Here is a 21,645-nt window from a genome sequence, read left to right on the forward strand (position 1 = left end):
AGTAGCTTGGAGTGGTTGTGAGTCCGATATGTCATCGTAGTTATCGTCTTTGGTGATTTGTGTATTATTTGTGTTGGATATTTCGCTAGTGGTTTCTAGAGGTAGATCAGGAGTCACGTCCATACTATTGGTTTTTTCGACGATATGATGAGATGAGGTATTAGTGGAAGTTTGTACATTTGAGGTGTCAATATTTTCTGTCAGAGGGGGAGTTGTGTATATCATCTTACAAGAGGATGATACATGGCCGGGTTTTTTGCATAAAAAGCAGGTTACGATGTCATCGGTAATGAATATACGGTATGAGGTGTTGTCGAGGACAATAACGATCGATCCAGGTAGTTTTCGGAAATCTTCAGGACTGATGTACAGTTGTCTGCAGAAGCTTGTGATATGAGCGAATTTATCGAGCGGGAAACCAGCTTTAAGTGCCGTGATTAGAGATGTTATTTTAATACCGAATGTCTCTATCGCCTCGATGATAGATTTATTTGGAATAGCGGGATATACGTTCGATAAAATAATGCGTTTGGCCGGGTGAATTAACTTGCGTATTAGTATCTCAATATTATCAACGAATATGGCCGAGTGCTTGTTAATGATGTCATTAGTAATCTGTTGGTTTTTGAAGAAAACGCAGAACCTATTATTAGATATGCGCGAAGCGGAGATAATGTTGGTTGCGTCAGTAATTTTACTGAGCGCAATTATGTATTGTATTTGTTTAATTCCGTCGATTGAGTTCATAACGATAGCTTGATTCATTTTTGGTATGAGAGAGTTGGCTGTTGTTTCAGCGAAACTTTTAACTTGGGAGCTGTCTATTGGATGATTTGAAGTGGGTTGAATGTTGTTGGTATCATTGATGATGAGGTTGTCTTGAGTTGAGGTGGTTTTGGGTGAGGGGATAGATGTTGAGTGTTTGGACGCTAATAATTTATCATTAAGAGATAGTTTATTTGGGTTTGAATTTAAGTTGCCCGATGTTGTAGGCATGTTTGCGGTGATTGCAAATGAGCGCAATTTAATATCGTAATTGATTTTAATTAGGAAGATAGCTAATCGCGCTTAATAAAATCATATTACCAGTTTATCGTAGATCAGAGTAGGAACACTTCTAACGGTAGATAAAAATGCGGTTGCGATAAGGCTACACACGTGTTGCTCGGTCGGGAGTCAAACACGAACTGTATTAAAATGTATTTCAACTCTGTAATGATATGCTCACATATCATGATTGTAAATTTATAATTTTTATTTAATAAAATAAATAACGGTAAAGTTGTCACACACATATAGCCGTTAAACCCCAATAAATTTATTTAATCGCTAATGGAAGGAACGATCTGCATTGTTTGGTCACGTAGGAACCCAGACGTAGTTGTGACAATGTGTCACCGCACGTTTGATCTATTTCGTGTGCCGTCGGAATCAAGGGATGGCCCAATCAGGGTCTCTGCCTCCAAGGACTAAGACAAATTTCTTTGGAAACGCAGAGGCCTTTTATGGAGCCGTCTGCGACTCTGGCAGGCTTGACTACATCGTCTCCTCTCATCAGTGCACGAGCACCACTATTAATAGTGCATGAGCACCACTCTTGAGTGCATGAGCACCTAAAAACTCTTCGACATCAGACATTGCGAGCGACAGCTGAACCGTTTCTTTTTTAAATCGAAATTTAACAATGTTGTTTTCCTTTAATCTGAGTGTTTAATAAAAAAACCTTTATTTATCTTATTACGTCAACTGTGCATTCAAACACAGCTGCGAATAAGGTAAGGTGCATGCGCATCAAAATTAATATACTTATATAATTTTATATTTTATATTGCATTTATTAAATTTTCTATAATTTAATAATTTATATTTTATTATTATGGTGTACTTGATCATTCTCGAATCACTCCGGCTTTGAGAACCCTCCGACCGCGATGATCAGTAGGAAGGTAATTTCGCAAATCTAAATAACTTATAATAAATCCGGCAATCATTCAAGGTTTGTGTCTCTTGTGTTTGCCTAGCATTAATAACAACCTATAACCAATATTAATAATCTTGTTATTCGTAACTGACCCTTTATATTTTTACCTAGCCCCCCCCCCCTTTACCTCTCATTTTTATTTCTTTTATTTTTGCGTTATTACAACTCATACTCCGCTACTCATGTGCATATGTGATGTTTGATATACAAGGTGATTCAAAATTTATAATACAGCCATTTTATCATATAAATATTCAAAATAGTGAATGGCTTTGACATACATTTTGAATCACTCTATATATAGCATATAATACCACTCTTAAAAACAAGATTATTTAGGTGATATAGCTAGTGTATGTATACTGCATTATAACAATTCAATCATTTAATAAATTCTATATCGGTAATAAGTATACTTATAAAGGTCGATATTGCCACAGTGGAGATTATACGACTATCATAACCACTGAATAATAAATAATACTAAAAAATAAATAAATACTCAACACTGATTTAATTATATGTATTAAAACAAATTTATATAGTCGTCATAGATGCATATTACTATATTAGTCCCGTTATCACTCACATGCAGGTTAATGGTTATCAATTCGTTGTTTTTATAATCACTATTGCGATTTTTACAAATCTTAGGATTTTTTAGCCTTATTTGCAGGCCCCATTTGGGGGGTTTAAAGTATTTAAATATTAACGTACTCAATGAAGTTTAGAATTCGTAGGTATAATATATGTACGCGAAATCGGTTCAAGGAGGCACGTCGAATTCGCGGTTAGAAATAATGTCGCTGATAGGCCGGCTGTCAGACGATTTTTTCGTTTTTGTATGTACGTTTTGTTTTATACATTTTTTTATATGCAGTTTGTGTCCAAATCCTTTTGTAGTAATTAGTAAACATTTAAAAGTCGTGTGTGAGCTGTTTGAATTTAAATAATCGATTCGTATACTGTGTGTTGGGGCCGGTAGCATATAATGATAATACGCGCACCCCGGACACCTGATTGCTCACCACTAACACCTAGGTCCTAGGTAATAAAAATATGGAGGACTAGCTAGGTGTGTAGTGATGTAATAGCTCGAACAGCAGTGGTCGGGAACGCCGGGCAAATACTGTCGAGCTATGTAGTGCGTGTTGTGGATTGTGTGTATGAATCCCGGAATAAAAATCACCGGAAAAAAAATACCCGTAAAAAAATCCCCGGTAAATAAAATCCCCAGAAAAAAAATCCCCGGAAAAAAATAATAATGATAATAAAAAATCCCCAAAGCAACTAATTAGTATTTAAATTATAATAATAAAAAAAAATAATATTATCTTATATTATATCTTTATACCTATATTATTAATTAATATATATATATATCATTGAAATATGCAACAAATATGTAGTAAAAATCATTAATATATGCAACAAATATGCATTTACAAAATTTATATTTAAAAATTCAAAGTTGTACTAAGTATGAACAAAATATAAATGTATAAATAAGAACACTTATAAATAAATACATAAAGATGACTGTTATTACCGACCAAAATACATTTACAAAATTTATATTTAAAATTGTCTAACAATATACGAAAACGAACTGACTAAACCGAATATGGCTATAATTTTACTATACCTACCTAATTATATATCTATTTTTTTTTTTATTGATTAACTAACTAATATAATATTATTATTATTTATTATTTTTTTTTGTTACCAACTAATATACATACTCTAATAGTCTAATCTCTAATATACTAATTAGGTATATTATTATAATTATGTCATTTTTTAAATAGTTGTTTTGGGGATTTTTTTTCCGATTACCATTTGTGTATGAATGTGTGTGTATGTATGTAGATGTGTGTACAATAAAACAAATAATAATAAATGGTAACAAGGTTTCTAGTAATAAGTTGCTGTTTGCTGTATAATACCCAATAATAATAATAATAATAATACAAATATATAATAAAATCACAGCAACACAAATGTATAAAAATATAATAGGTATATATAATAAATTAAAGCCCTTATGGCTATAACAGTATATGATATATTGTGGCCCTTCTGGTTCAACAATATATAAGGTGAATAATAATTGAAACATATTAAGTAAAGGTGTCGCCCTTATGACCAGACAGAACAAATATAAATTGACCAGCTATTTAAGCTGTTATCAAATGTAAATAATGTGACCTTTCTGGTCCAACAATATAAAAATAAGTATAATAATTAAAATCTGTTACATAGATGCACGGCCCTTATGACCAAACAGAATAAAATATATAAATTAGGAAGCTATCAGAGCTGTAAGCTTATATAGAAAAATTGTAATATAAAAATAATACGCAGCCCTTCTGGCACGACAAAATAATAATAAATTAATAATAATAAATTAAGCCCTTTTGGCTAAACAGTATAATATAATAATCTGGCCTAACAGAATATAAGTGATTATAGATGTTCGACCCTTATGGCACGAACAAACCAAATAATAATAGACACAGCTAAGTGCTGAACTGATGCTCGTGTAAAAGTAATAAATTAATACAAATATAAATAATGCACGGCCCTTGTGGCACGACAGAATATAGTAAGCACGAATTAAAATATACTGGATACCCAACGATACATGATAAGGCGCTCCTAAACTGACTTTCAATGTGCAAAGGTGCACTAGCGCTCCAAGGGAATTAAATGTTTACTAATGGATTGACTATTTAAAATTTAAAATATTATGCATAAATAACAAATAATATTATGATTTTTTTGAACGATTAATTTAAAACATTCATGCATTTTCTTATTACTGTAATCTGCAATATTATTAACAATTAATAGGCACCATTGACCATTCTAAATATTCTACTATGACAAAATGGATTGATAAAGTGTTAAGTGAAAGGTAAGTATTAATAGGTAGTAAAAGAAAAATGCACATTTAATTATTTAATGAATATTATTTACATCTTTTTTTATTACATAATACAAATAATTTTACAAATTTATTAATATAGTTACTTAATACAAATTGCATGAAATACTTATACAGGGTGATTGATTAAGATAATGAGTGTTTTACGCTTAATCAATCACCCTGTAATTACAATACATATACAGTTCAAACCTTAAATTAAATTAGTCAACAAATCATGTTTTAACTAATTTAGATAATTTTTTTTTTTGTTTTACTTAGTTTTTTTGAGTTTTGATTCACCAAATAAGAATACTGCCTCATTCTCATAGTAATATAATACGAAAAAATATTAGTCAATATATCAGCTTGATGTTCAAAACAAGGAAACTTTAAACCAATATTTAAACTAAAAAACTCATTATATGTATCTTCAAACACATCACAAGAAGTGGCATGTTTTGAAAAACATGTTTCTAGATGTTTGAGTATTAAGTATAAATTTCGATCTGGGTGAGTTAGGTATCCTCTTGTTTTATTATTTAGTAAATCAGCTTCACTACCGACAGTTGATGTATTTAAATGAAAAATGGGAAATCTATTTAAGTTATAAACATGAATTAAGATGTACGTCTATTTTAATTCTTGGTTATAAACAATGTCCAATGATAGTAATTAACATGACGAATTGACGAATATAATTTGTCATGGTTGTTTATTTAATTCCAAATATTTAGAAATTTGGCGGTAAATTATTTTGTAAAAGTTGCTACTAATATGATAACAAGCGCTAGGTGTAGTTTGCAACAGCTGTTTTGGCAAGTCAGTTTGGGTCCAAGAAAAATAGCAGTTCATATAGGTCGTTGGGTATCCAGTATATTTTAATTCGTGATAGTAAGTATATATGGCACAATGGAAATAATAATAATAATAAATCAAGCCTTTATGGCTAAGCAAGATAAATATACAATTATAAATGTGCAGCCCTTATGGTTGACAAATAAATATATAATATTTTGGCCCTTCTGGCCTTTTATGGCTTACAATAGTAAAATAATATAAATATAAGATGTCTTTAGCAATTAGCACCAAGAAAAAACAATACTTATAGTGTAAGGCCCTTCTGGCGCGACAATTTTATATATAAAAAACAATGATGGTAAACAACCTTCGAATAAAAACTTTATAAAATAATATTATTAAGTACGCGATGTAATGGTGTCGGAACAACGTACGGTACGAGACAATATGACGGCGGCCGTGATAATTTTCCGCGCATAGAGCGGTGAGCCGTCGGTGACCGGTTTTACATTTTACATATTATATAACTCACAAAACAATTAAATACAATGATAACGAAATGTAAAAACAATATTATAATTTAAATATAAACAAATAATATGCTGTGTGCATGGATGTGTGCGACCAGCTATTCTCCGTGCCCGATATATTAATTTACGTAAGTGTTACATACGCTCTGGCCTCAACACCGTGTATCCCAAGAGACAGTTGGGTTCTTTATCACTTATTATAAATATAATTTTCGATTCTGCAGTTTGCGGGACATTAAACTAGCTAGACTGATCGATCATAAATTCCTATGACTTAAAATTTCATTTTAACACATTTTTTTTAAATGGCAACCCTTATTTTAAATATAATTTTCAGATTAATTAATTTGTGTTGTAATTTTAAAATTGGCTTAATTAGAGGTATAGGTATAATTTTTTTTTTTAAATCTCATTAAATTTGAATTTTTTTCAGATTCTGAACGAAGTGAAGAATGTATTGATTTTACAATGATGTGTGTTTTTTTTTTTTTTTTGTGTGTGTCCGTGTACAGCATAACTAGTCGAAATAATGCTTCAATTTCAAACTTTGGGGGTGGTTTCCGATGTAAAAGTGAAGATCCTTGGTACATTATAGAGGTTAAAAGTAAACATTTTCCAACAGTTTTCAAAAAAATCGAGAAAAACAAAAAAAAAATGACAGAAAAACGGGAATTTTTACGCAAAATCAGTTTTCGACCAAATCGATTTTTTTATATAGTAGTAATTCAAAAAATAATCACTATAAATACTTGAAATTTTCACCAAATGTTTATAGTAGAGCTATCTATATACAGTTTAATTTTCAAACATTTTTGACTTTTTTTTAGTTATTTATAGACCACTGAAATTTTCGACTTTTTTGAGAATTTTTTTTTAAGTGTCGGTAAAAAAATGTTTGACGACCAAAAAAACTTGAAAATTTAATACAAGGTTCCTTATGAGTTCTTCTTATTGTAGCTAAAAAAAATTAAAAATCGTAAGTCACGATTTTTTTTAATAAGCGTTTATAGTTCAAAATGTTACGAAATCTGTCGAAAACGCGAAAATTTGCAAGTAATTTTGAAGTTGAAAAATCATAAAATTTTTTGCGTTTATAATTAAGGATTAAAAATACAACACTAAGTTTTCCATAAGTTTTCCTTTAAAGTAGTTATAGAGACAACTCGAAGCATCATTATAGGACAAATTTTAACTGCGTTTAAATTTTAAATTTTTACAAAATAGTGTAACGATAACGATTTATCCTGAAACGATTTTAAATATTTGTTATTATTCAAAAAGTATAAGTCCTAGATACTTGAAAATTTTACCAGTTATTAGGATTGGAATTTTCTTTACATGATTTAATCTTCAAAATATTTTGACTTTTTTTGAGATATTTATAGACGACTGAAATTTTCAATTTGTCTGAAAATTTTTTTTTAAGTGTCGATAAAATTTTTTTGGCCCTATCAAAATACTTGAAAATTGAATAAAAAGTTCCTCATAAGTTATTATTATAGTGATTAAAAAATTATAAGAATACATAGGCACAATTTTTTTTTAAATTCAAATATTGACTTAATATGTAAAAATTACGGCAATTTTCAAATTATCTTAGATCGAAATTCATAAAAGTTTTTCTTTTTAATTCTAAGATTTGAGAATTTAATACAAGGCTCATAATATATTTTTACAATAGCAGATGAAAAATAAAATAAATGTATAGCCACAATTTTTTTTTTACATGTATTCAAATTTTAATTTTGACAACATACCTAAAAATCACAAAAATTCGTAAATTATTTTATCCTAGAAATTCATAACAAATTTTCCTTTTATACCTAAGATTTGAAAATTTAATACAAGGCTCCTAAAATAGTTTTACAATAGCATTTGAAAAATAAAAGAAATATATAGTCACAAATTTTTTTTATAAGCATTTACAGTTCAAATTTTCACTAAATACATAAAAATTACGGCAATGTTCAAATCACCTTAGATCGAAATTCATAAAAGTTTTTCTTTTTAATTCTAAGATTTGAGAATTTAATACAAGGCTCATAATATAGTTTTGCAATAGCAGTTGAAAAATAAAAGAAATATATAGCTACATTTTTTTGTTTACATGCATTCAAATTTTAATTTTGACAACATACGTAAAAATCAGGAAAATTCGTAAATTATTTTATTCTAGAAATTCATAAAAAATTTTCCTTTTATACCTAAGATTTGAAAATTTAATACAAGGCTCCTTACAAGTTTCTCAATCTTTATCACAAAAAAAATGTCCACCGGAAATTCAAATTAAATTTTTATTAACATTTGAATTTCAAATATTGACAAAAATTCGTCAAAACCATGAATATTTGCAAATTATTTTGTAGTTCAAAATTCATAATATTGTTTGTATTTATATCTAAGGTTATACAATTTAACACCAAGTTTTCCATAAGTTTTGCTTCAAATAGCTATAGAGAAAATTTGAAGCGTCATTATAGGAAAAATGTTTTGAGCGTTTGAGTTTTAAATTTTTATGAAATCGCGTAATGATAACGATTTATCCTCAAACCAGGTATTCGTATATATCTATTATCTATGATAATATAAGGTATTATAAATTATGATAACTATATGATAACTATACTAATTGATTAACCGTGCCTTATGCAAAATGCATCTTAATTGAAAAATAAAATATTTGTTTCAAAATAGAATATATGACAATATTTAAATATAATATATCCTAGACTGACAATTAATCATCTCCGTTCAGAATCGTTTTTCGTATACAATGATACCTATCATTGCATTTAAATTTAATCCCATCCATTACAGTAACCTACTGTACAGCAGAGCGACATCCACGACTTACCCGCTTTTTTTTTAATATTGTTCGTAATACTAACAATACGAACTTCGTATTATTTCCTTCTAAACACCATGATGAAATCAAAATTATTATTATTAAGTAATAAATTATTAAAATTTTTTTTTAACAATAATGCTATACATTTTTATTTACAGAAATTACATTAACATTTAAACGGTGTTTTGAAGAAAATAATATATAAACAATAATAAAAAAAATTTTTAAAAAATATTCAAATTTTATAAAATTGTTTTTTTCATTATACCTAACGGCTATACAGCTCTAAATTAATCAATGTTGAGTTTACAATACAATAGTTGATGCATAAATATGTCTTGAAAAAATTTGATCAATACAAAATAATAATCGGAAATGGTTCAGAAATAAATCGCATAATTTTATTAAATTATTATATAATTTTTTATTGAATATTTTTAAAATCTTTGCAATAAATTCAAATTTGAATATTAAAAATTCAACCAACTTAAAATTTAAAAAAAATATATTAACAAAAATATTACTTTAAGTTATAATATTAACATTCTCATAAAATTCTAATGGACTTCAATTAAAAATATTATAAAAGTAACTAAATCAAAACATTAACATAATATTTTCAATTTAACATTAACTTGATAACATTAAAAATATATTATAAAAACATTTCAATTTAAATGTTATTAATATAACTAAATTATAACTGTTCGCGCCAAACAAGTTATATTGCTGTTGTCTAATTGTCGCGTGACGGCAACTTTCCTAATCTCGTCTCCCGTTTCCCCTTCACACCACTCAGTCCTTTTTGTTTAAATTATTTAATTATTATTATAATGTTGATTTATATCTATAGTCTCTTTGTATTTTCTACCGAACAATTATTGGTCGGTCTTTCCCGCATAATAATATGTTCATTATCATTTTCATATTATTATCTCTTATTAATCATTTTTTTTTTATTATTGTTTTTGCGGCCAACGCCCTTATTATTATTATTATTATGTATTATTGGCGTCACCGTGTCTACGTGTTTTTTTTTCCGTATGTCTATGTGTTCGTTGCTATTCCGCTACTGTAGCGTTGTTTTTGTCGTTTAGAGTTATGTTGAGCTCTTTTTTATTGTAAGTCGCATTGAGCGCAATCATCACATCAATTATTATTGTTACATTGTTATATTTCTTATTTTCATTCGTTGTCAATGCGACACGAAGTTCATTATACTTGTCTCGCCATTCAGGCGTAAAATCATGGGTGTTTTTTTTGTTGTTATTTTATTCATCACCCAATTTATCGTATGTGAATGTCACTACGTCGACTCCTACTGAAGGTTAGTACGTAATCCTATACATCGCATACTCGTCGATTACGACATCTTCGTCTGGTCATCGTGCTGTTTCACGGTTGCGTAAGACCGCCAGCACTCGCCGTGGTGTGTGGGAGGCCGCCCAGGTTGACAAGATCCTCAGCTTCCTCGAGTTCAGCAACGCGTGGGCCATCTTCGTCTGAGCGTCGTGCTGTCCACACCCGCGTAAGACCGCCAGCACTCACCGTGGTGTGTGGGAGGCCACCCAGGCCGTCCAGACCACCGTCACTGCACTCCAATCACCTCAAGACCTCATTATTTTAAGTTTTAGTTTAAGTATTGTCCCTAGTTTGTTGTGAGCTCTGTGATCATTGCACCATACCGAACCGATCACAGAGACCCCTCCCCATAATTAACCTGTACCATCCTCTTTCCCAAAATAGCACTCTCCCGTTCCTTGGTGTCGTCATGTACATATAGTTGCCTATCCAGCAAGTATCAGGGGTAATTAGACATAGACAATTAGCGATAGGATATTTATTTAACCAAGAGACGGTAGCTTATAGTTCGGGTATCACAACACATTAGTCCCGTACTCCCTAATATTGGGCGCGTACAATAACATTATTAAAATATTATTGTTAGGAATTTGCTGTCTGGGATAATGACTACGAACACTGCATAGACATTATGCGTGCGCACAGGTGTTCTTATATTATAGCATTATATATAATAACTAGGGCCTGGAATTTTTATGCAAAAAATATTGTTAAATATGCACATATTTATGCACTCAAAAATTCAAAAATATGCAAAACAATATTTATTGTGTGTTAAAAAAAAACTGAAATTCTTAAAGTAATTACAAAATATATTATGTGAAAAAAATACAATTTAAAAATTAATATACGCCGTGTGCTTAAAAAATATGTACAAACTATTAAACCTGCAATAGCTAAATTATTTAAATTAGGAATATTCTAAGTTCAAACGATTAATTTATAATGGTGTCTGGCGTGAAGGTGCTTGCACTGACTCTGGTGGCTCACGTCTGATTTTGGTCTATTCGGGACTCTCCTGTATAGTCCTACTCTCCGGGTTTCCGCTCCTATCGATAAGATAAGTATGTGTCCATGGTCTAATCGTGCAAATGCGTACGTGCGTATCCGTATCACTATAGGATACCGTAGCATCCCACGCTCATGCGGCCGTTCGGTTCACATCCTACTATTCGTGACACACGCGTAATCTCAATAAAATACCCGATGCCCTAATTAGGTATCTAAATGATGTCCTGCCAACACGATAATGTCGGGCAATGAGCTTCTCATATTTTAAGATTCTACTCGCACCAGCTATCGAGGTTGGACACAATGTGATCGGTGGTGAAATCATATGCCCCAGGGACACGTACACCTACGTGCAAATGCGTATTTAGTAGTCTTAGCGTGACGTCAGTACACAGTACATAGCAGGATTGATCAATAGTTGCGTTAAAATATCATCACGCCAAGTCACCAAAGAAGAATTACTTGCAAAGCATACGGCTAAACATATTGATTTATTAGAAAGTACAGAGCACTACAATGACGAAAAACTGGAACAATTGTCCTCAAAATATGACTCAATATATTTACATAATGTATGTTGCTTAAAAATAGAACTTGTAAACATTATAAATGTTGATGCAAATATGAAATAATACACTTAAAAGTTGAAAAGACAATCATAGTTATTTTCTATAATATATTAAATAACAACAAAGTCCTTAATACCTAACATAAAAATCGGTAAGCTACAAATTTATGTTTGCCGTGTATAGGCTGAAGCGTTTCAAACAAAAATAAAAAATAAATGTGAATGTCATAAACATAATAAACTAAAATAAAGATAAATAAATAAATATATGTTTTTCAATTATGTGTGTGTAACACAAACTGTCATTACATTTTAAAAAAGAAAGCCATGTCAAGTATTTATCTTTTTCAAATTGATTGAGCAGTATCGACATTTATAAAGTTAATATAATTATAAATATAAACATATTAGGTATCTTTTAATATTTAAATATTATTTTTCTATCAAATAATTGTTTGAATTAAATAGAATTTGTTGTAAATATATGCATTTCAAAGCTACAAAAACATAATTTAATCTAAAATATCTATTTAAGTTATAAAATAAATGTATTATACTATACTGCCTATAGATATTTATATTGTTTTATATGTTTATAGTCGAATTACAAGCAATCTCTCCTTGCAGCAGGTAGTTCAATTGAATTAGTCAAAGCAGTTGTAGATTACCGTTATTCGGTATATGTTCATTAAAATTCACATTTTTATCAAAAAAAAAAAAAAAATTATAACATGCGTATAATAAATTTGAGTTCAATCATTGTTAGACCTTCTGGACACCATACCATGGACTCTGAATACAGCGGTTATTGTTTTATAAATAACGACAATAACGTTGCAGTAGCTGCTCAATATTTATTGGATAAAACCCATGTCCAAAAAATTCTTATTGTCGACTGGGATATTCACCATGGCCAGGCTACTCAACAGATGTTTTATGAAGACCCAAGGTATATATTTTATATACAGTTAATTTAATTACGATATGACTAAAGAGTGTAAAAAAAAAAATTGTTCAATCAGAGTGTTTTATTTTTCTATTCATCGTTATGAACATGGACAATTTTGGCCAAATTTAAGAGAAAGTGATTTTGATCATGTAGGCAATGGTAGTGGTTCTGGTTTCAATGTGAATGTTCCACAAAATGACACTGGAATGAAAAATGAAGATTATATGGCTATAATTCATTACTTGTTAATTCCTTTAGCAACTGAGATAATCAATTGTAGTGAAAAAAACTACCAACCATAATAACAAATACTAATTATAGATAGGTACCTACCAATTTAGCTAAATAATAATGTATTTTAATTTATTATAAAGTTTTCTCCAGATCTTATAATTGTTTCAAGTGGATATGATTCAGCTATTGGAGATCCTAAAGTAAGTAGGTACCTTAGTACTTATTTTATTTGTGTTTATGTATTTCATTTATTATTGATAACTCTACCAGAGGGCGTGCTGGCGCGAGTGGCTGCGTTGTCTGGGAAAATAGAGTAGTTACCAGTAGTCGAGTTGTACTCGAGAAGAAGTGGTCTCCTGCGCTGGCTTACGGGGACGTACCGTACCGCTATTTGTCTTGTTAAATAAATGTTATTGGTAATGAAATAGTTGTTGTTCAATTTGTTATTTTTTTATTTTATATTTATGCTGACTGCTTCCTAGTCAAGAAGTTAACATAAATTTCTCAGAAGTGGGATATACTCCGAAGAACGTAGTGCGTCGGACCACGAGGTTTCCGAGACGTTAGTGCGTGATAGTGTTGTGGTGGATTCAATATTTCGATCTGAAAATTGTGCGCGTCGGATTGTCGGTATAGTAAAAGTCGGAATATTAACTCCTGTTCAAATTCGTAAATTTGAAAATTTCGATCGGTAACGGAGTTTCACGACCTAACCTCGAAAGTGGAAGTGTTGGTGCGAAGCGGTGAGGTTGGTCAACTTGTTAGTCGTGCGGATACCGCGGTTTGTATTAGCCCTAACCGTTGTAGCGGTATCTCGTGATCCTGTTATCAAATTGATAAGTTGTTGTTGATAAAATGAGAATCGTTGTTTGTTATTGTTGAGAATTGTGATTCGTATCGTCGGTGTGCGTTAGAGTTGCGGTCACGATGTCGAAAGAAAACGTTACTCCGCCGACCGAACCGAAGTCGATAAACGCACCGTCGTACAACGAGTTGTTCGTGCTTGTGACTAAGCTAAGTGAGCAAGTTTGAGTGATGTCCGCTCGGTCGAATATTTCGTCGGGTGAACCGAGTGAAGTGTCAAGTGTACCAGTCCAGTCCGATGTGATGGAGTTTCGGGTAGTACCTGATTTAAATAAAACTATCCATCAATTTACTGGTCGAGAGTCTTCTCACCAAGCTGAAAACTGGTTGGATGACGTAAACGGTATCGCATCGGCAAATGGGTAGCCGATCAGGTACAGACTACAGTTTGTTCGAGCTAATCTGAACGGTGCAGCACGAGATTGGTTCGTCGGTAAAAATTTCAGTAATTGGTCGGACTTCCAAACCCGATTCCGTATGACGTTTATACGCTCGTTACATACGTCTGACCGGTATTATTTGTTGAAAGCGCGTACCCAGAAAAGAGATGAACACGTCATGGATTATTTCCAACCTAAAGTACGTCTTTGTGGGGACTTGGCCCTTCCGTTTATCGAGACCAGAGATCATGTATTAAAGGGGTTATACTCGCGGGACATGGCACTGTACGCCCTAGGACGCCACCATACGACTGAAGAAGACTTACTTGGCGACCTATTGGAATGGTCGAGGATGAGTGATATACATGCGCGTGACTCGAAACCTAAGGTGACGAAACCCTTCATAAAGAAAACCGAAGTGAAGACGTCGAAGTCAGGTGGACCCGCATGGGCACGCGCGAAGCCTTCTACGGACAAAGTACCTGATGAAGCTGCGCCCTGGGTCGCGATGGCGAGCTGTTGGAATTGCAAAAAAACGGGTCACTTATCACGGGATTGTCCGGGCAAGCGAAATGCTGTATGCTATGGTTGCGGCGTTGAGGGGCACATAAGGCCGAATTGCCCTGAGCACGAACAGACTAGTGTTGCTGTGGCTACCCGAGAAGTTGGCTCGCATCCTTATCGTCGGATTGGGTGGATCAACGGACGTGAAGTAGACGTTTTGCTGGATACTGGTTGCCACCATGTATTGATTAAAGCTAGCGTCGCGGTGATGTGCGGACTATCCATCCGGCCTATGGACAAACCATTATATGGTCTGGGTAGTACGACGGTACCTTCCGTTAGGGCTGTAGGGCTAACGCAAGCGGAGGTAGCCGTGGATGGTGTATGTCCTGGAGCTGTGGAGATGCTAGTTGTGAGCGACGTCGTGCAAGTTCCCGATATCATTGTTGGACGTATTTGGTTGGATTCACCTGAAATAGCATATCATAAGGTCGGTGGTCAGTTGTACATCTATCGGGCTGAGCCATGGGATGGTCGAACCGAAAATACTGTGAGTACACTGTGGAAGTGGACAGATCGCCGGCGGTCGAGCCGTTGGACGTCGCGGATTTTGGTTATGTTGATCCTGGGCTGACGTCCAGTGAACGCGAAGGCCTGATGAGCCTATTCAACAAGTATCGCAATTGCTTCGCGAAGAACTTGAGCGAGCTCGGTTGTACGTCGCTCATGACAGTAGATATACATGAAGTGCCGAACAGTCGACCTGTGGTATGTAGACCTTATAAAACAACCCAGACTGACCGAGAAGAGATCTCAAGGATTGTAAGTGATTGGAAAGACCACGGCGTCGTGGTAGAGACGGTTTCTCCATACGCAAGTCCGGTACTGCTTGTAAAGCAGCCGGGCAAGAATCGATTGTGTGTGGATTACCGTAGACTAAATAAACAAACTGTTCGCCAACACTATCCATTACCTGATATGTTGGAGCAACTGGAGTCCTTGGCGGCTGGACGTCTCTTTGTTCAACTGGATTTGGCTAGTGGATATTTACAGATCCCGTTGACGGCCGAAGCAGCGGAGAAGACAGCGTTCATAACGGCGGACACTACAGGGCAATTCACGCGGATGCCTTTTGGGTTGTCTGGCGCCGTGGCGGAGTTTACCAAGTTGATGCAGCGGGTGCTTGGGCCGCTTCGAGGTAAAACCGTACGCAGTTATTTGGATGGCATGGTAATAGATGGCCGAGACTGGCCGGAGTTGATGGAGAAGCTCGAACTGGTGTTGGATCAACTGAAGCAAGCGAAATTGACGCTAAAACCGACGAAGTGTCAATTTGGAACAAAAAGCGTTGAGTCCCTCGGATTTATAGTAGGTGGAGGTGAGATACGTCCTGGACGCGCGAAGACTCTAGCGATTGCCGAATACCCGGTTCCAGCGGACGTTCATTCGGTAAGGCGGTTCTTGGGACTTGTCAGTGTTTTTCGTCGTTTCATTCCGGGTTTTGCTGTTGTCGCGGAACCCCTTACCCGTCTAACGAAAAAAGGTAAAGAGTTTGATTGGGCAGAAGAGCAAGAAGTTGCGTTCCGGAAGCTCCAAGAATGTCTTGTGCGCGAGCCTGTGCTGGTCATGTTCCGACCTGATGCGGTTGTGACGGAATTACACACGGACGCGAGTTCGTCTGGATTGGGTGCCATACTGATGCAGTCACAAGATTCCGGTGAACCCCTACATGTGATTTATTATGCGAGTCGCAAGACTAGCGATTCAGAGACCAGGTATCACTCGAGTAAGCTCGAGTTATTGAGTTTAGTATGGTCTGTGAACAAGTTTCGACAGTTCCTGTTGGGTATTAAATTTACAGTTTATACGGATTGTCAAGCGTTGACGTACTTAAATCATTATAAAAGTTCAAATGATCAAATTGCTCGCTGGCATGATTCTTTACAGGAATTTGATTATGAAATCAAGTATCGTCCAGGGACCAAAATGGCGCACGCGGACGCTCTTTCTCGAGCTCCTGTCGCGGAAGAAGAAGTATAGACTTGGATGCCTTGTTGGCGGAGCGATACGATGTGTGTATGTTAATGACTGAACGTGAACGGGTTCTGATGAGTCAGGCGGTTTATCCAGAGATTGCTAAACAGATTAAGGCTGTCAGTGTGTTGCCTGGAGCTGCGGATGAGCAGTATGCGGTGGTAAATGGACTTCTATATAAGAAGTACAAAGGACGTAGTCTGTTTGTCATGCCTAAATCCATGCGGAAGAGTTTGGTGGTGACCACTCATGATCTGAGCGGGCACCCTGCGGTAGACCGTACCATGAGTAACCTGTTGCAAGATTTTTGGTTTGCTGGCATGAAGCGTTACGTCAAGCAGCATGTGTATATGTGCTTTGAATGTTTGTTGATGAAGAATCCTAGGGGCAAGAGACCTGGGTTGCTACACCTTATACCCACCGGACGACGACCCTTTGAGACCGTTCATATGGATCATGTGGGGCCCTTTGTGACCACTAGGACAGGAAAACGGTATATTTTAGTTTTGATACACAATTTTACTAAATTTGTCAAATTATATGCCGTAGAGACCACGAGTGCAGATGCGTTGCTGAAGTGTGTGGAGCAGTTTGTGAACTGTTATGGGCTGCCGAGACGTTTCATCTCGGATCGTGGAACATGTTACACGTCTAAAGCGTTCGAGAGGTTTTGTTTGGAGCAAGGTATACAGTTGGTGTTGACGTCATCCCGCCACCCACGAGCTAATAGCCAGGTTGAGAGGGCCCACAGCGTTGTTATGGCAGCACTGATGACCAAGAACGATGCTCCAAATGAGTGGGACGAAAGCCTTCCTGAAGTCGAACGATATATGAATAACAGCGAAAGCAAAGTGACTCTTAAAACTCCATTTGAGTTATTACATGGTTATAGACCGAGGTTCCGGTTGGGAGTCCTTAGACAGTTGACTACTACTTCAGATAACTGGACTATGCCTAAAGATTTGTGGGACGAAGCTCGACAACAAATGGAAAGTTCAAAAAGGAAGACTAAGGCTGCTTTTGATAAGCATCGCCACGACAACACCCACTATTCTGATGGTGAGATTGTGGTGATGAAGCGTTGTCCAAATGCAACAGGCGAGTCTACTAAGTTACAAGACCGATACCGAAGTCCACTGGTTGTAACAGAGAGATTGCCTGGTGACGTCTATCGTGTGGTTGAGCTGGATAGTGAAAAAAAAGTAGATTTGCCACTACTGCACATGTAGTGCAATTGAAGTCATGGAAGTTGTTCAATGAAGGGGAAACAGAAGATGGCGTGGAGCATGACGGGGAAGACAAGGCAAAGCTAGATGAAGAATCAGAAACCGATCAAGTTGAGGAAGAGGACTGTGGAGGAGCACCTGATCCGTCTGCTGAAGTTCTGACGCTATTTGTCTTGTTAAATAAATGTTATTAGTAATGAAATAGTTGTTGTTCAATTTGTTATATTTTTATTTTATATTTATGCTGACTGCTTCCTAGTCAAGAAGTTAACATTATGTAATAATATGAACAAATGCTATACATTTAATGCCTATGTCCTATAGTATAGGACCTATACTATTTGAATCTACTATGCTAGGGTGAAATGATGGTTACTCCAGCCTGTTATGCTCACATTACACAAAAATTGATGAGTCTTAGCTGTGATAAAGTTGTTGCCATACTTGAGGTATGTGTATTTTCTATACCTTAAATTAAAATTCTTTAGATAAATATATTTAGGGAGGGTACTACTTGAAGATTTTAGCTGACAGTGCAACGTTGACATTAAGAGCATTACTGGGAGATCCATGTCCAATTATAAATTCATTACAACGACCATGTAAAAGGTAAAAATGCTTACTCAAATTAGATTATCTTTTAGTAAAAGATCTGTTAAAAAACGTTCTAAAATACACTAAAACATTTTAAAAATCTCTTATTAAGGTCCATGCAAACATGTCACTTTTAAGAATTGTTTGTTCCTTGCGGTCTTAATATGTGCACGATAGTAAATAGGTAATCATTAGTGTGTATACTCCCCAACCCTTGTCTATCACCCACATTATACATATCACGCTAAACAGTAAACACAATATGCATGCACATGTAATTTAGTCATTAGATCTAAAGATTGAAACCTAAATGAACGTTAAGTAGATGTATGCCTGACAAAAATGTATGCACTTCCAAATACATGGACAAGATTTTTTTGCATTAGTCACAGCACTTTTTCAATTTTACCAAATTCTTGACAGAAATAACCATTTTTAATTATTTACATAAAATATATTAAAAACTATTAACAATATTGAATATACCTACTATGATCCGACCAATGCAAAGTAAAATTCTCAAATCAAAAATCTTTACATTTTTTAAATCAAACCATTTGAAGCACTTTCATTTTTGTTAGTCAATTATGATATTTTTGATGAAAAATTGATTGAGTTTGCAAGGGCTTTAATTAACTAAGGAAGTTTAAAACTTTGTTTTAAATATGTATTCAGTTCAATGGATCACTTCATTTTATTAAAAAATACGTATTATCATAGTGTAATGGAATCAAATGAAAACGTGATTTATGCTCATAGACATCATTGGGATTGCATCATGTATAATATTTTGTACAAAGAAAATGTACCAGAAATTGATCACAATTTCTTTGATGAAAAGCCAAAAATATATCCAACAAGAAATATTTATCCAAAAATTAATACTATAAAGTTTTGATATAATATTAAACAATATTATTACTGGTATTTACACTATTATGCCATATTGCCATAGATTTTGATTTAACAATATTTTATAAATTTTTTGTTTAAAAAGAGGCCAAACTATTCAATCCAAAAATTAGAATTGGTTTAGTATCCAAATTGGTTGATCATTCAAACAGTAATTTTATACATAGCAATATCTATCAATATTTAAAATCAAAACTGGGAAATTTACATGTTTTAAAGGTAATGTTATTATGTTTAAATTGCAATTAATTAAGATAATTAATTGCTTTTTAAATATAGAAATAAAGTAATTTAAATTTATTCAATGTAAGTAAATCACAACAAGAATACTGTATTGAATTTATAGTAAATCCTTATACACTTAATTACTTCTTTATAATTTATCATATATCAAAATGATATAATTTAACTATCTTTAATTGATTTATTATTGTATATTTAATTAATGTTTAAAAGTAAACTATCCAATTATGTCGACTGTTGAGTGTTGATTAGGTAATAAATAAAAATATTAATGTTGTCAATCTAGTAAATAAAATATTATAAATCCTAGAAAACAGAACTGGATTTAATTAACAGAAACTTAAGATTAATAATAAAATAAGTTCTTTAAAATAGGAATTGTGTAGTATAACATTTCATTTATATACAGGAATATCAATCAACCATTGAAGAATTTAATAAAGCTTTTTCATTTGAGTATAACAAAGAAATATTAAACAAACAGAAATATATTGATGAAGAGAAGTGTACTACTAAAACCAACAATGAATTCATTGAACATAATCTTTTCTTTTTCTGTTGGACCATTACTGCAGGTTTTAAACATTTATCATTTTCGAAATCACATTTTTATAATATAATCAATGATGTTATCAGATTATTGATTCAATATTTGAAAACGTAATTAAATCTGGAATATTTATTTCATAAATTTCAAGTTTAAATAAAAATGATATCTCGTGTACATTAAATGCTTCCATTATTGGTGCGAACTATGCCATAAAAAAATATTACTTGAAAAAGTAATGACAATAAATAAACTACCTACTAAAAGATCATACCAAATTGTTTAAATATATGTAATATCATTCTATAAAAAAAATTATAACTTCTATGTTTCAGAATATTAATAATTCAACTGAACGAAAATGTTACACAAATATACTCTAATAACCAAATATTAGTTATTTCAATGTATAGTTTATTAAACAACTCAAAAACTATAAATGGAAACTATCACATCAATATGTCCTACCAAAAACCTTCTTCGCTTACGTAATCCTCTAGCTATACTGCAAAACTGAAAACACTAATGGTAATTGGGTACACTCTTACGAGGACAAAGCTAGCATATTTGCAAACCACCTCGCTGAAACCTTTCATTCTCATAATAGCATTCTCCTTCCAGAAAAAATTAACATAGTTGAACAATTTCTCAACTCACCATTACAAATGTCCCTCGCGCCAAAACATACCTCTCCTACTGAAGTTTAGTACTCCCATGAAAAAAGTCTCCTGGTTACGATTTAATAACTTCAGAAAAAGTTTAGCTTCTGCAAAAAGTTATCGTTCTAATAACCTATATATTCAACTCAATGCTCCGACTATCCTACTTCCCTATTCTATGGAAGCGTACTCCTCTATCATACTCATTCTCAAACCAAAAAAACCACCTGACCTTCCGTCATCATATAGACCTATTAGTCTACTCCCAATATTGTCAAAAGTATTTGAAAAAATTATTATAATTATATAATTTTTTTTAAGTTTTGATAGAAAAATTAAGATATTATAGTTTAATGTATTGTTTTTTTTTTTTTTTTTAATTATTAAATACACTTTTAATTAAATAGATGTAAAATTTTACTTGTGAAATATAATTAATTATTAGTGAGCAAAATTAATATAATTATAG

The 21,645-nt window shown here is 33.1% G+C and overlaps 1 pseudogene; it reads left to right on the forward strand.

The window, feature by feature from the left end:
• The first annotated feature begins 11,710 nt into the window (after window positions 1–11,710).
• Window positions 11,711–21,009, forward strand: LOC107165414 (polyamine deacetylase HDAC10-like; annotated as a pseudogene).
• The last annotated feature ends 636 nt before the right edge of the window (window positions 21,010–21,645 follow it).

Source organism: Diuraphis noxia, unplaced genomic scaffold (assembly GCF_037042655.1).
Source record: "Diuraphis noxia isolate RWA-SAM2 unplaced genomic scaffold, SU_Dnox_SAM2 contig0005, whole genome shotgun sequence".
In the NCBI taxonomy this organism is placed as follows: domain Eukaryota; kingdom Metazoa; phylum Arthropoda; class Insecta; order Hemiptera; family Aphididae; genus Diuraphis; species Diuraphis noxia.